The sequence below is a fragment of the Silene latifolia genome, chromosome 7, assembly GCF_048544455.1.
Source record: "Silene latifolia isolate original U9 population chromosome 7, ASM4854445v1, whole genome shotgun sequence".
Taxonomy (NCBI): domain Eukaryota; kingdom Viridiplantae; phylum Streptophyta; class Magnoliopsida; order Caryophyllales; family Caryophyllaceae; genus Silene; species Silene latifolia.
Genome location: NC_133532.1, coordinates 36,499,686 through 36,515,177, shown reverse-complemented (window position 1 = coordinate 36,515,177; position 15,492 = coordinate 36,499,686). Strand labels below are relative to the sequence as shown.

General features: G+C 39.1%; 2 non-coding genes across 2 annotated transcripts; one reads left to right on the top strand and one right to left on the bottom strand.

Moving 5' to 3' along the window:
• The first annotated feature begins 1,469 nt into the window (after positions 1 to 1,469).
• Positions 1,470 to 1,576, top strand: LOC141593631 (small nucleolar RNA R71). The gene has a single exon (XR_012521706.1). It is a non-coding gene; the product is annotated as a small nucleolar RNA R71 (small nucleolar RNA).
• Positions 1,577 to 12,892: 11,316 nt separating this feature from the next.
• On the bottom strand, positions 12,893 to 12,999 carry LOC141593385 (small nucleolar RNA R71). The gene has a single exon (XR_012521473.1). It is a non-coding gene; the product is annotated as a small nucleolar RNA R71 (small nucleolar RNA).
• Between the last annotated feature and the right edge of the window lie 2,493 nt (positions 13,000 to 15,492).

The window sequence follows — 15,492 nt, the reverse complement described above, 5'->3', positions numbered from 1 at the left end:
TCCCTAATGGTGTCTTCGTCGATCTATCGGCCATTTGGAGTGTGATATTGGTGCATTTAATCTCTCCCATCCCCAACCTTTTACTCACCGAGTACGGCATAACACTCACACTAGCCCCTAGATCACATAAGGCTTTGTTGATCGTGGTGTCGCCAATGGTACACGGTATTGAGAAGCTTCCCGGATCTTTGAGTTTTGGAGGTGAACTCCCTTGAAGTATTGCACTACTCACCTTAGTGAAGGCGATAGTCTCAAGCTTCCGGATCGACTTCTTCTTTGTGAGGATGTCTTTCATGTATTTCGCATAGGCCGGCACGTGATTGATTAATTCCGTGAAAGGAATCGAGACTTCCAAAATTTTCACGATTTCCATAAATTTTCCAAGTTGGTCATCAAATTTGGGCTTGGCTTGACGACTCGGAAAAGGAAGTCTAATCACAATGGGCTCCTTCTCCTTGACCTTGTCTTCATTTTTCTTTGAAATTTCTTCTTTTGATGGTTCTCCATCCTTGGAGTTTTGCACAATTTCTTCTTTGTCACTAGCTTCCACAACTTCATCCTCAACTTGCTTCTTCGGTGCTTCATACCTTGTACCACTTCTCAAGTGAATGGCACTAACCGTTTCATGTCTTGGGGGATTACTTTGAGGTGGTAATTGCCCCTTTTGTCTTTGTGAGCTTGAAGATACTAGTTGAGTCAATTGGGTTTCCAACATTTTGGTGTGAGCTAGAATGTTGTTGATGGTGATTTCCTTTGCTTGACTATCCTTTTGCATTTGAGTGAAAAACTCTTGTTGATTCTTTTGCATTTGAAGGACCGCTTTTTGGACATCAAAACCTTGGTCATTTTGTTGATTGTATGGAGTTTGATTTTGGTAACCTTGGTTTTGGTTGTAAAAGGGTCTTTGATTTTGGTTTCTCATGGGAGGTGGGGTGTATGTTGTTTGAGGGTTTTGAACATTTTGGCTTTTGTATGAGAGATTTGGATGGAATTTGGTGTTTTCATTGTAATAGTTTGAATAAGGGGTACCACTCTTGTATGCTTGGAAAGCATTCACTTGTTCATTTGTTCCCCTACATTCACTTTGGTCATGTCCCAAAGTTCCACAATTCTCACATATCCCACTTGGGATTGATGAAGATGCCGTCATGGCATTAACATGATGCTTTAGTGAATTTGAGGCTTCTTCAAGTTTAGCCATAGCTTTTTCAAACATCAAATTGATGGTATCAATGTGAGCACTAAGTTGAGCACCCAATTGAGTAACGGAGTCCACTTCATTCTTTCCTCCTCTAGTAGCCTTGCGAGGTCTACTATATTGTGAGTTATGGACCGCCATTTCCTCAATTTTGTCCCAAGTTTGATTGTCATCAACTTCGGTGAACATTCCATTTGATCCCATGTTGAGAATGTTCCTTGAATCTTCATATAGACCGTTCCAAAATTGTTGTACCAAGAACCACTCGCTAAGTCCATGATGAGGACATGAGCGACAAATTCCCTTGAATCGCCCCCAAGCTTCATACAAAGATTCTCCATCCCTTTGCTTAAAGCCCGTGATTTGAGCTCTTAGCATGTTAGTCTTTTCCGGTGAATAGAACTTTTTGTAGAAAGCTAGAGCCAATTTCTTCCAAGAATCAATTCCGAGAGTAGCCTTATCAAGGCTTTTCAACCATTGTTTCGCGGTGCCAATTAGAGAAAAAGGAAATAAGACCCATCGAATTTGGTCTTGAGTTACACCGGTTTGAGAAATCGCATCACAATAATCGCAAAAAGCCTCCATATGAGAATGAGGGTCTTCACTAGGCATCCCCCCAAATTGGCTTCTTTCGACTAATTGGATAAATGCGGATTTGGCAATAAAATTGCCGGTTAGATGTTGTGGTGTGGGAGTATCATTGGGTAGGTTCTCCTCGGTGTGTACGAAATGTGATGAAAACTTAGGCATTGTGGGTTGATTTTGTGTTGGATTTTGTGTTGGGTTCTCCTCACCTTCTCTTGCAAAAGGGTTGATGAACTCAATAGTATTTTGTTGAATAACCTCACTAACACCTCTCAAAGTTCTCCTAGCAAGTCTTCTATTGGTTGTCAAAGTTCTTTCAATTTCGTGATCAAAAGGTAACAAGTCACCTTGTGACCTTCTAGACATGCAAAATATCAAACAACTCGAAAACAATTAGAACAAACCTTGAGGAGTTTTACTTCCCCAAGGCAAACAAAGACACAACTAGTAACAATAAAAAAATCTAAATCAAGTTAACACCGTCCCCGGCAACGGCGCCATTTTTGATCGTGGATAAAATATTTTCGGTTACTTGTCGTTAGGAGCACCTAGACCAAAACACAATTTATAACTTCACCAACAACTCTACAATTAGTAAAGAGGCAAGTAAAGGTCGGATCCCAAGGGACGGGAATTGAGATGAGATTTCTATTGCAACTAGTGGTGTCTAAGGGGTGTCACAATTTGGGTTTGATGTAGAAGGTCACTAAACTAAATAGCAATGAAAGTAAACAAGCAAGATGAATTAAAAGGGATGTAAACAATTGATAAAAGGCGCTAGGGTGTCATGGGGTCATAGGGGATTCATGGGAATTGATCATACAAACATGTTCTCAAATTATAAGCAAGCAATTATTGTTGTGATGGATTGAGTTGGTTTATATCTTACAATCCTAGGAAAGTTTGGGTCCCAGAGCTGAATCGATTATATTGTACAACACCTACAAGTCGACTTAGTCTTCCCTACTCAACAACATGCATGGTCTAATGAGACTCGAGTTGGTTTATGTCTTACAAGTCTCATTGAAAAGATAGGTGATGGGTAAAAAATGCACGGATTCATAGGCTCGCATTTCATCAAACATAACATGTGCATGAGTTGAGATCATAACAAGCAAGCAAATAAACCATGAAAGCATATTAATTTAAACATGAATCATTCCCCATGTTGGTTTCCCCTAATTACCCATTAACCCTAGCTAAGTAACTACTCACTCATTATCATGTTGAACATGCTAGAAAGGTTGTCAATCATACCAACAAAGTGAAACATGATGAATAAATGAAAGTGATTAACAATAATTAAAAAGGGATTAAGAGAATTATACCTACTAATGATTCCAATAATAAAGCAAAGAATAAAAGAAGTACTTGATGCTTGATTAGAAGGTTGTCAATCTCCCAATAATAACCCAAATAATCTTCAATTACCCAAAATAAAGGATAAACAAGAGAGATATTAAGGAAATAAAACTTGTATTAAAACTTGATTAATTGTTGATTACAAAATTAAAGAGAGATTTGATTGATATTAACTACACTAAAGATTGCTAAGAAGAACATCCTCTTCTAATTAGACTAATGGGGTATTTATAGTGGGGATTAGGTGGATGAATTAGGGTTAACTAAGGGCTTAAATGACGATTAAGTCTCTACTTAAGGAAACGACGGTCTTTTTGGAAAGACTCCGGTCTCTAGGGAGACTCCGGTCTCTAGAAAAAGATGTGCATCCTTCCTTGAAGCTTGAAGAAGACGAAATGGGTCTGCCTGGGAATCCGGGCGTCTTTAGCACGGGACGGGCGGTTTTGGCGGTCTCTGCCCGGGCGTCTTGGGGTGAAGACGCACGTCTTCTGGAGTTTGTGCCTGGGCGTCTTGGGGTGAAGACGCACGGATTGTGGCTTGGTGGACGGGCGTCTTCTGGGGAAGACGCACGGATTGCTGGGCAGTCTTGTTTCTTCTTCTTTTCTTCCTTTTTCTTCATAAAATCCTTGGGGATTTCCTCGGGGATGCAATGATCTTTTCTCATCATTGCCCATTTACTATAGTATGTACAAAGGCCTTCTAATATTGTCTCTCCTTGATGCTTGGTCATTGAATTCAATCAATTTAGTCTCATTTTGCCATGAAAATGCAAGGTTTGCAGTCCTTTCCTACCAAGGACACAAAACCTCAAAGAATATGCAAAACAAAGAACTAAAGACAATAAATGACCCAAATATGCACTAAAAAGCATGGGAACAAGGCTAATTCGGGGACTAAATATGCTCTAATTATGGTCACATCATTTGGACAGAGTTTTGACTCATTTTGCGCTATTTTGAAAATGTTTACATTTTGAAAAGGATTTTATTTTGCAAAATTTCGTCATGGTTTTGTTTAGAAAATGTTGATCACATATGATACAAACATATATACAAGCATTATAACGGGATGCTGAGTGCATTTAAAGGGTTTTGGTATAAAGAGTGGGTTGCCATATATACCGAACAATCAAACCCGAAGTCTGTGGAGAGGCTCGTACCAAACAAGAGTAAGGCCAATTCCTAGTCCATTTCCTCGAGTAGTGAAAGTCCTTGATATAAACAAGAGTAAGTACAATGGTATGGTTGACGTCAATCGCTATCCATCCTTAGGCCCAAATAAGAATTTGGACCGTCTAGACGGGACGATTGGTCGAATGGGTTGGGTTGGCCCAAGAAGGCCGAATAAAACGATCTAAGAAGATCGAGTAATGAAAACCGACAACTGTCTTGTACAAACTATTCCCTAACCTTGTTCAAGTTTCACCCTTGGCTACACGTAAGTGTATTATCCCCAGTGGAGTCGCCAAACTGTGGACAATGGGCCACGGGGGAGCTTGGGAAAAAGCGTTTGCATTTGTGGAGTCGCCACCAATTTATTGTGGAAAATTGGAAACCGTTCGAATACCTCATGTCATGTCAAGACACAAAGTAATGACATAGACACTAAGAACTCGTTACCCTTAGCATTCTATGTCTAGAATGACTCTCGTGGATGCCAATGAACACGGATGTTCACAGAGATCTGGAGTAAGGGGTGAGGGTACGTATTAGGAAGCTCTTTTGATCGAACACCTAATCCCGCCCGCCTCGACAGCGGCCTCTACTAATGATTAGGGAAAATCGTCTATACTTGATATATCGTCGGTTATATGCATGCAATGCAACATCCAATGTTTTGATCCTAACATGTGAGAATTAATACTACGTCGGTTATCACGTAATTTAACATGTAATTAATGTCGAATTGGGATTTAGATTCAATTACATGTGAAGGCATACAAGCAATACAATAAATGAAATACAATAATAAATACAACAATGAAAAGTACAATAATTACATTGGATTAATTGATTTATGTCGAAAATACTTTTAAAACGGATAATTTGAGAAAAGAAGGAATAAATAAATTAACGAACAGATTATTAAGTGATAATATGGTTAATAGTTAATTAAATACGTAATTAATAAACTATGTCAAAGCAACACGGAAGTTCAGGGACAGAAATCAACAAGGAACAGGCGCAGCAGAGCTGCGTCCCTTGGAAGAGACGCAGCACTTCCTGCGTCCGTTCCTTGGCTCAGTTCTGGCTGTGAAGCCGGAATTGCAAGTCGCTAATGCTCGTTGGTGAGTTTAATGCTCGATTAATATTATTTGACACGGATAGAAGTGATTAGCAGATTATTTACATGTGATTAAGGGTCATAAAAACAATAAACATGAATGAAAACTGATTAGGATGAATTAATTACAAGATTAAAAGGATTAATTAACAAATTAGACAAATTAATTAGACTAAACAGATTATTAATGAGGAATCAATGATGGATGCGATGAATAACAGATGGGAATATATCAATGATGAATTCCAGAGATTCAATATGGATGAATCAAACCTCTAAAACCCGAATTGATTTTAATGACGAAAACCCGCAAATATGAATTATGAGGGATTTAAGTCGGGATTTATGATGAATGAATTAATCAACAATGAATTATTAATAAATTACAGGTTAAAATTATCATGCTTAAATTGTCGTGTTAATGAAGCAATGAACAATTGAAAACGAAACAAAACAATCGAATTACAAAAAGACGAAGGAAGAAGAAAGGAAGCAGGAACTGCGGCAGCCTCACGAAGAGGCGCAGCAGGTACTGCGTCCCTTCGAAGAGGCGCAGCAGTTGCTGCGTCCTTTCTCGACGTCTGTCTTCTGATAATCCATAAAAAGGGTTTTTAAACAAGGTTTTACAAATCGGTTTTAAGAATACTTTCGACATAAATCTTACATTAATCATAATACAGAAAATAAATACATTAAATAAAATTGGGATTTTCCACCCTCAGACTTACATGTTAGCGTCGCGAGATTTAACTAAATCGGTTTTTAGTGGTAACTCGACTCGATCTATAATGCAAATATGAAAGTGCCCTCGTAGGAGGAAAACGAATAAGATTGATTTAATGTTGATTGTTGTGGAGTTGGTCAAATTGGTAGGTCATGTAAACGACGCTGGTACTCAGAAAGATCCGAGCTTACGTGGTCGAATGTTCAAGCACGTAGGCGCCAATAAGCAAGAGCGTGGTCTAGAATGCAAATTGAGAAGAGAAGGGCGGACACTCGCGTGAGAAATATGTGAGACCGAAGGTCTCTATTTATACTAATCACGCGACGGAAATATGGTAAGACTAGGATACGGAAGGAAAGATCCGGAAATAACCGACTTAGGTTAAAACACGGAAACTTGGACAAAAAGAAAACCTTGAGGAAAAGGCGAAGCAGGTGCTGCATCCCTTGGAAGAGGCGCAGCACTTGCTGCGTCCTTTCCTCAGCGGGTTCCTCCAGCGCAAGAAAGCGCGTTTGACAGACTGTCGTATTTTAGGCATAACTTTCTCTACAAGACTCGGAATAAGGTGATTTTGGTGGCGTTGGAAAGCTTAGAACGAGATCTATAACTTTCTGTGAAATAGGCCTGGCCCAAAAAAGTCGTCATCACCTCGTAAAACGGGCCTAAAGGTCGGGTTGTCATTTTAACTAAATGAAATGCACATTTTGTAATGTAAACTTTAAAGTTTAGCCTAATGAAGTGACATGAGACTCAAAACGAGATATAATCTCAACATTTTACGACATCCTAACCTTAGGTAGACAAGGACATTGCTTTGACTCGGGATTTGACGGTTTTAGAAAATGAAGACGGTTTTTGACCCGGACTCCAAATGAACTCTAATTACTGCCAAAACGACCGTAATGACACCTAGATGACGACCATGAGGTAGACAAAAGTGTTTGAGTTACCATTTATTAACCGATTTATGAAACGTCATAAAATCGTGACATATGCTAAACATGCGGCCCAATCATCACTGGGTGTTTGGCGGGAGGTGCAGAAACGAGGTGTCTACACCTTCCCCGTCATCAACAACAATCTCCTTCCCCCTAGCAACTCGACTATCCATGTGGGCATCTCTAGAGGCACTTGGGAAGAATACCTCCCTATCCGCCCAACTAGGCAAAGGACATGATGGATCAAGTAGTCCTTGGCTAGCTAAATGTAGGAGGGGCGGATATTGAGCACGGTAAGCATCGACCCGATCTTCATGAGCTTCCTTATGCATATGTTGCATTAGTTGGGTCAAGTAGTCGTTGCCTACCATGACATTAGAGCCAATTGGTTTGAATTCTTGGTAGGCAAATGGATATGGTGGAGTCACAATGGAGCAGGAGGAGGGCTTGGCATTTGATTCCCTATGTTGCTTGATGATCATTTCGGCTTCCTCAGAGACGGGGATAAGGTAGTTTGGGCTACGGACGGCGATGCGACATATTTTTCTAGGCAAGATGAAGGACTTAGCTTCTTTAATGAGCCACTCATACTTATTGTCAAGGTTATCATTCTTGACCCAATGGAATTTGTTGATCATAGTGTCCATATCTAGAAGGTTGCCTCCTTTAACCGGTTTGTAAGTTTTATCTTTGTTGAAATCCGGGTTGAAATGCTTGGCTAACCATGTTACTAAGCCTCCATTCACAATGAAAGTCGCTCCTTCTTTCCCATTATCAATTTTAAGCCACCGTTCAATTAAAAGTTAAAGGATGTTGAATTCTTTGGTGAACTTTCCATTAATATTCATGGTAGTCTCAAGGTAGACAAAATCAAGATCGGTAAAGTGATTGGTGCCTTTTCTTGCAATCAAAGTGTTGCCAACAAACTTGTGCCATACCCTTATGCCCGGATGGTGGACATGTAGAACATGGCACTCCCGAAAAGAGTCAAATTTTCGCCCGGTAATCGCTTTCCAAAGGGGTGTGGCATCATATTTTATAGGCTTATTCTCATAATGATAATGTTGTAAAAGACCAAACACTTCACCAAACTCACTCAAAATCGTTCTTCTACTCTTGTTCTCTAGGCCGAATTCAAACAAATTTTTGAGCCTCTACCTTAGACACCTTTAAGGAGCTTACAAACTCCATGGTCAATGAAGGGTAGGTCAATTCTCCCATATTGAGGATATTGCGGGAATCTTCATATAGACCGTTCCAAAATTGTTGCACAAGGAATCACTCACTAAGCCCATGGTGTGGACAAGAATGACAAGTGTCCTTAAATCTCTCCCATGCTTCATACAATGATTCTTCATCCCTTTGCTTGACCCGGTGATTTGGGCTCTCAACATATTGGTCTTCTCCGGAGTGTATAATTTCTGGTAAAAATCAAGTGCTAACTTCTTCCATAAATCAATACCAAGGGTAGCCTTGTCTAGGCTCTTCAACCATTGCTTTGCGGTACCGATCAAAGAAAAACGAAATAATACCCATCGGATTTGGTCTTGAGTAAATCCGGTTTGAGAAATCGCATCACAATAGTCACTAAAAGTCTCCATATGTGAATGAGAGTCTTCGCTAGGCATCCCTCAAAATTGACTTCTCTCAACTAATTGTATGAATGCGGATTTTGCAATGAAATTACAGGTTAAATGTGGTGGTGTAGGAGTACCATTTGGTAGGGTCTCCTCGGTTGGTACGGAATGTGATGAAAATTTTGGCAGTGTGGGTTAATATTGTGGTGGGTTTTGTATTGGGTTATCCTCTCCTTCTCTTGCAAAAGGGTTGGTGAACTCAATGTTATTTGGTTGAATGTCCACAATCTCTCCAATACCTACAACTCTTGAAGTACCTCTAGCAACTCTTCTATTGTTGGTTAAGGTTCTTTCAATTTCAAGATCAATAATTAATTAATTACCTTGTGATCTCCTAGTCATGCAAAATATCAAACAACTCGAAAACAATTAGAACAACCTTGAGGAGATTGACTTCCCCAAGGTAAAGAAAGACACAACTAAAAACAATTAATGAAAATCAAATCAATTTAACACCGTCCCCAGCAACGGTGCCATTTTTGGTGTGAATTCAACTCGTCGTCAAAAGCTACTAACCAAAACAATATTTATAACTTTACAAACTACTCTTAGTAAAGAGGTAAGTAAAGGTCGGATCCCAAGGGACGGGTATTGATTTAGGATTCTCAATTGTAAAAAGCTATGTTTTAGGGTGTCATAATATGGGTTGAGGTGATGTGTAATTTAAACTAATCAATCAAAATGAAAGTAAAGTAATGAAAATAAAGCAAGGCAATTAAAGGGAGTTTGTAAACAATTGACTAAAGGCACTAAGTTGTCATGGGTTCATAGGGGATTCATGGGAGTAGTTCATACAAACATGTTCTCAACTAGATGCAAGCACTTATTGTTGTGATGGGATCGAGTTAGTGTATATCTTACTATCTCTAAGAAGGTTTCGGTCCCGGAGCCGAGTCGTCTAGACTATACAACACCTACAAATCGACTTAATCTTTCCTATTCAACTCTATGCATGGTCTAATGAGGCTCGAGTTGGTTTATATCTTACAAGCCTCAATGAAAGATAAGAGATGGGTAAAAAATGCAAGGATTCATAGGCTCGCATTTCATCAAACATAACATGTGCATAAGTTGAAATCACAACAAGCAAGCAAATTAATTATGAAAAATATATTATATTAAGCATAGATCAATCCCCATGTCTGTTTCCCCTAATTCCCCATTAACCCCCGCTAAAGAACTACTCACTCGTGATCAAGTTTAGCTTGCTAATAAGGTTGTCAATCATACTAAAAAAGCAAAACACAATGAATAAATGAATGTAATTAACAATAATTAAACAAGGGTAAAGAGGAATTATACCTATGAAGATGATTCCAAGTAATAAAGCAAAGAATAATAGAATTACTTGATGATTGATGGAAGGTTGTAAATCGTCCAAATAAACCCAAATAATCTTCTAATTAAACAAATAAAAGGAAGAACAACAGAGAAATTAAGGAAAGATTAAGATGTGATTAATATTGAGAAATGTATTACAACTAAATTAAGACTAATTTGAGAGAGTATTAAGAGCGATTAAAATTGGATTTAGAGATGATAAGATTGGATGATAATCTAGGTAGTACAAAGAGGTATTTATACTAAAGATTAGGTACAAGGATTAGGGTTACTAAGGGCTTAAATGACTATTACGACCCTAAGAAAACTTGAGGAAATGCTACTCCCGAGGGAAATGCGCGGATCCTTGTTGCTAGTACTGCCACGATCCGCACGTCCCGTGCTGAGACATGGGTTGTTCTGTCTTGTGATCCGCTCGGATCAGGAAGGGGACGCTCGGATCTGATTTTTTTAAGTCATATTTGAGCACATTTAGTCCCCGAATTAACCTCGTTCCCATGCTTTATAGTGCATAATTGGGTCATTTAATTTACTATCTTTAGTTTCTCATTTTGCATATTCTTTGAGGTTTTGTCTCCTTGGTAGGAAAGGATGGCTAATCTTGCATTTACATGGCGAAATGGAGCTAAATTGATCGCATCTAATGACCAAGCATCAAAGAGAAGACCAATACTAGAGGCCTAAGTAGATAATAAAGTGAATTAGGCAATGATGAAAGGATCCTTGCATCCCTGAGATGACCCTTGCGGATTGTTAACGAGGAAAAGAAGAAAAGCTGTCTGCCCAACAATCCGAACAATCTGAGCGTCTTCCCCCAGGATCCGAGCCGATCCTAAGTCAGAGAGCCCATGCCTTACCTCAAGACGCACGGATCGTGGAAGGACTAGCACGCGAATATGCCCATTTCCTTCGAGAGGAGCATTTCCTCAACTTTTCTTAGGGTCTTAATAGTCATTTAAGCCCTTAGTAAACCTAATCTTTGTACCTAATCTTTATTATAAATACCCCTTTGTACTACCTAGATTAGAATCATCCTTGAATGCTCTGTTAGTAATATCTTACTCCATTCTTAATCTCATCAAGTTAGTCTTAATTTAGTTGTAATACAATTTATCAGTATTAATCACATCTTAATGTTTCTTTAATTTCTCTATTGTTCATCATTTATTTTGGGTAATTAGAAGATTATTTGGGTTTATTTGGGAGATTGACAACCTTCCATCCATCATCAAGTACTTCTATTATTCTTTGCATTATTATTTGGAATCATCTTCATAGGTATAATTCTCTTAACCCTTGTTTTAATTATTGTTAATTACTTTTATTTATTCATCATGTTTAGCCTTGTTAGTTTAATTGACAATCTTATTAGCATGTTGAACTTGATAATGAGTGAGTAGTCTCCTAGCTAGGGTTAATGGGGAATTAGGGGAAACAAACATGGGGAATGATTCATGCTTATTCTAATATGTTTTCACAATTTATTTGCTTGCTTGTTGTGATGTCAACTTATGCACATGTTATGTTTGATAAAATGCGAGCCTATGAATCCTTGCATTTTTTGATCCATCACCTATCTTTTCAATGAGGCTTGTAAGCATATAAACCAACTCGAGCCTCATTAGACCATGCATAAAGTTGAATAGGAAGGAATAAGTCGACTTGTAGGTGTTGTACAATCTAATCGATTCGTCTCCGGGACCCAAACCTTCCTAGGGATTGTAAGCTTATACACCAACTCGATCCCATCACAACAATAAGTGCTTACATATAATTGAGAACATGTTCGTATGATCAACTCCCATGAATCCCCTATGAACCCATGACACCCTAGTGCTTCTAATCAATTATTTACATCCCCTTTTAATTACCTTGCTTGTTTTCATTACATTACTTTCATCTTGTTGATTAGTTTAGTGTATCTCCAACCTCAACCCAAATTGTGACACCCTAAGATACAACCATTTGCAGTTGAGAATCCTACATCAATACCCGTCCCTTAGGATCCGACCTTTACTTGTCTCTTTACTAAGAGTAGTTTGTAAAGTTATAAATATCTTTTTGGTTGGTAGCTTTTGGCGACGAGTTTGAACCCACACCAAAAAGGGCGCCGTTGTCGGGGACGGTATTAACTTGATTTGATTTTCATTAATTGTTTTTAGTTGTGTCTTTCTTTACCTTGGGGAAGTAAAACTCCTCAAGGTTTTTCTAATTGTTTTCGAGTTGTTTGATATTTTGCATGACTAGGAGATCACAAGGTAATCTATTGCCTATTGATCTTGAAATTGAAAGGACCTTAACCTACAATAGAAGAGTTGCTACAGGTACTTCAAGAGTTGTGCGTATTGGTGAAATTGTGGACATTCAACCAAATAACATTGAGTTTACCAACCCTTTTGCAAGAGAAGGAGAGGACAACCCAATACAAAACCCACCACAAAATCAACCCACAATGCCTAAATTTTCATCACATTCTGTACCAACCGAGGAAAACCTATCAAATGGTACTCCTACACCACAACATCTAACCGGTAATTTCATTGCCAAATCCGCATTCATACAATTAGTTGAGAGAAGTCAATTTGGAGGGATGCCTAGTGAAGACCCTCATTCACATATGGAGACTTTTTATGACTATTGTGATGCGATTTATCAAACCGGAGTTATTCAAGACCAAATCTGATGGGTATTATTTCCTTTCTCCTTGATCGGTACCGCAAAGCAATGGTTAAAGAGCCCAGATAAGGCTACTCTTGGTATTGGCTCATGGAAGAAGTTGGCACTTGCTGTCTACAAGAAATTCTATCCCCCGGAGAAGACTAACATGTTGAGAGTCCAAATCACCGGGTTCAAGCAAAGAGATGAGGAATCATTGTATGAGGCATGAGAGAGATTTAAGGACACTTGTCGTTCTTGTCCACACCATGGACTTAGCGAGTGGTTCCTTGTGTAACAATTTTGGAACGGTCTATATGAAGAATCCCGCAATATCCCCAACATGGGATCAAATGGGATGTTTACCGAAGTTGATGACAATCAAACATGGGCCAAAATCAAAGAGATGGTTGTTCATAATTCACAATATAGTAGACCTCGAAAGGCTACTAGAGGAGGAAAGCATGAGGTAGATTCCATCACACAATTGGGTGCTCAACTAAGTGCTCACATTGAGACCATCAATTTGAAGTTTGAGAAAGCCATGGCTAAGCTTGATGAAGCTTCCAAGTCACCCAAACAACATGTTAATGCTATGGTGGCATCATCCTCAATTCCAAGTGGAGAATGTGAGAGTTGTGGAACTTTGAGACATGACCAAAGTGAATGTAGGGGAACAAGTGAAAAAGTGAATGTTTTCCAAACATATAAAAATGGCACCCCTTATTCAAACTATTACAATGATAATACCAAATTCCATCCCAATCTTTCATACAAAAGCCAAAATGTTAAAAACCCTCAACCAACATACACCCCACCTCCAATGATAAATCAAGCTCAAAGACCCTTTTACAACCAAAGCCAAAGTTACCAAAATCAACCTTCATACAATCAAACAAAAGACCAAGGCTTTAATGTTCAAAAAGCGGTCCTCCAAATGCAAAAGAACCAACAAGAATTTTTCACTCAAATGCAAAAAGATAGCCAAGCTAAAGACATCACCATCAACAACATACTAGCCCACACCAAGATGCTAGAAACCCAAATGTCTCAATTAACATCTTCTAGCTCTCAAAGACAAAAGAGGCAATTACCACCTCAAAGTAATCCCCCAAGACATGAGTCGGTTAGTGCCATCCATTTGAGGAGTAATACAAAGTAAGAAGGGCCGAAGAAGCCAATTGATGAAGACATTGTGGATGCTAGTGACAAGCAAAGAGTTGAGAACTCTAAGGAAGAAGAACCCACCATCCAAGAAGTTTCAAAGAAGACGAATGAAGAGAAGGCTAAGGAGAAAGAGCCTATTGTGATTAGACTTCCATTCCCAAGTCGTCAAGCTAAGCCTATGTTTGATGAACAACTTGGAAAGTTCATGGAGATTGTGAAGAACTTAGAAGTCTCAATCCCATTCACGGAATTGATCAATCAAGTTCCGGCCTATGCGAAATATATGAAAGATATTCTTACCAAGAAGAAATCCATCCGGAAGCTAGAGACTATCGCTTTCACTAAAGTGAGTAGTGCTATTCTACAAGGAAGTTCCCCTCCAAAACTCAAAGATCCGGGAAGCTTCTCTATTCCATGCACCATTGGCGCCACGACAATCAACAAAGCATTATGTGACCTTGGAGCAAGTGTAGGTGTCATGCCATACTCGGTATGCAAGAGGCTAGGAATGGAAGAACTCAAATGCACCAACATTACGCTTCAAATGGAGGATCGATCAACAAAGATACCTCTAGGGATATGGGAGGATGTGCTCGTGAGAATTGGCAAATTCTTCAACCCGGTAGACTTTGTCAATGTCGATATGGAGGAGGATTCCAACATCCCTATCATTTTAGGAAGTCATTTCTTACACACCGCGGGAGCGGTGATTGATGTGAAACATGGAGGGCTCACACATGAAGTGGGAGATGAAACAATCACTTTTAACCTTGACAAAACAATGCGAGCTCCCCGACTACATGAGCCATGTTTCATGATCGACCACTATAGACGAGAAAGTGATAGGGAGAAGTTGGCATCTCAATGCAAAGATCAAGCTATGGGTAAAGAATCACCACCCATATGGAAGAAGAAAGTGGATAATCCTCAAGATGCTCTATCCGGAGAGTAAGGAAACTCTAACAATAATGAGAGCTTGAATAGCTCACCACAAACCATGACAAGAGAAGAAGAAGGCCTCATTGGCCATGACAACAAGAAAAAGAAGTTGTTTCCATCAACTCATAATACCATAGGGAAGGAAGCTAGTGAAGTATGTGGTCTATGGGATGATGAATTTGAAGGATTGGTCAATCCCTACATTGGCAATGCTATGACCTTAGGCTTTGGCGACCATCTTGACTCGAGTCACCACCATGAAGAACACAATGTGCAATGGTCTATTGAAGATCTCTATAATGACAATGAACAAGCCTTCGACTACTTCTACAAGGTGTTGAACAACATCAACAACACCTTGGCTATGCCCCCTTGACATCTCATTCAAGAGTGAGAGTTTGGTGGAGTCCTCCCTAAACCACCATTTGTAAATATTCTAACCCTTAACTTGCATTTTACTTCTTATATTGCATTTTTTTCAATTATGGATTTATTGCAATTTCATATTTTGATCAAGATTTTCATTATGAGAGAATGTGAGGGAGGGATTCTAATATGTTTTGATGTGTAGTGTTTACTTTAGTGTGGGGATAGCGATTGCCTAGGCTAACCGAGCCTTCATAGTGCACCCACAATGTTGGACAAAGGAATGAAGAAAGAATG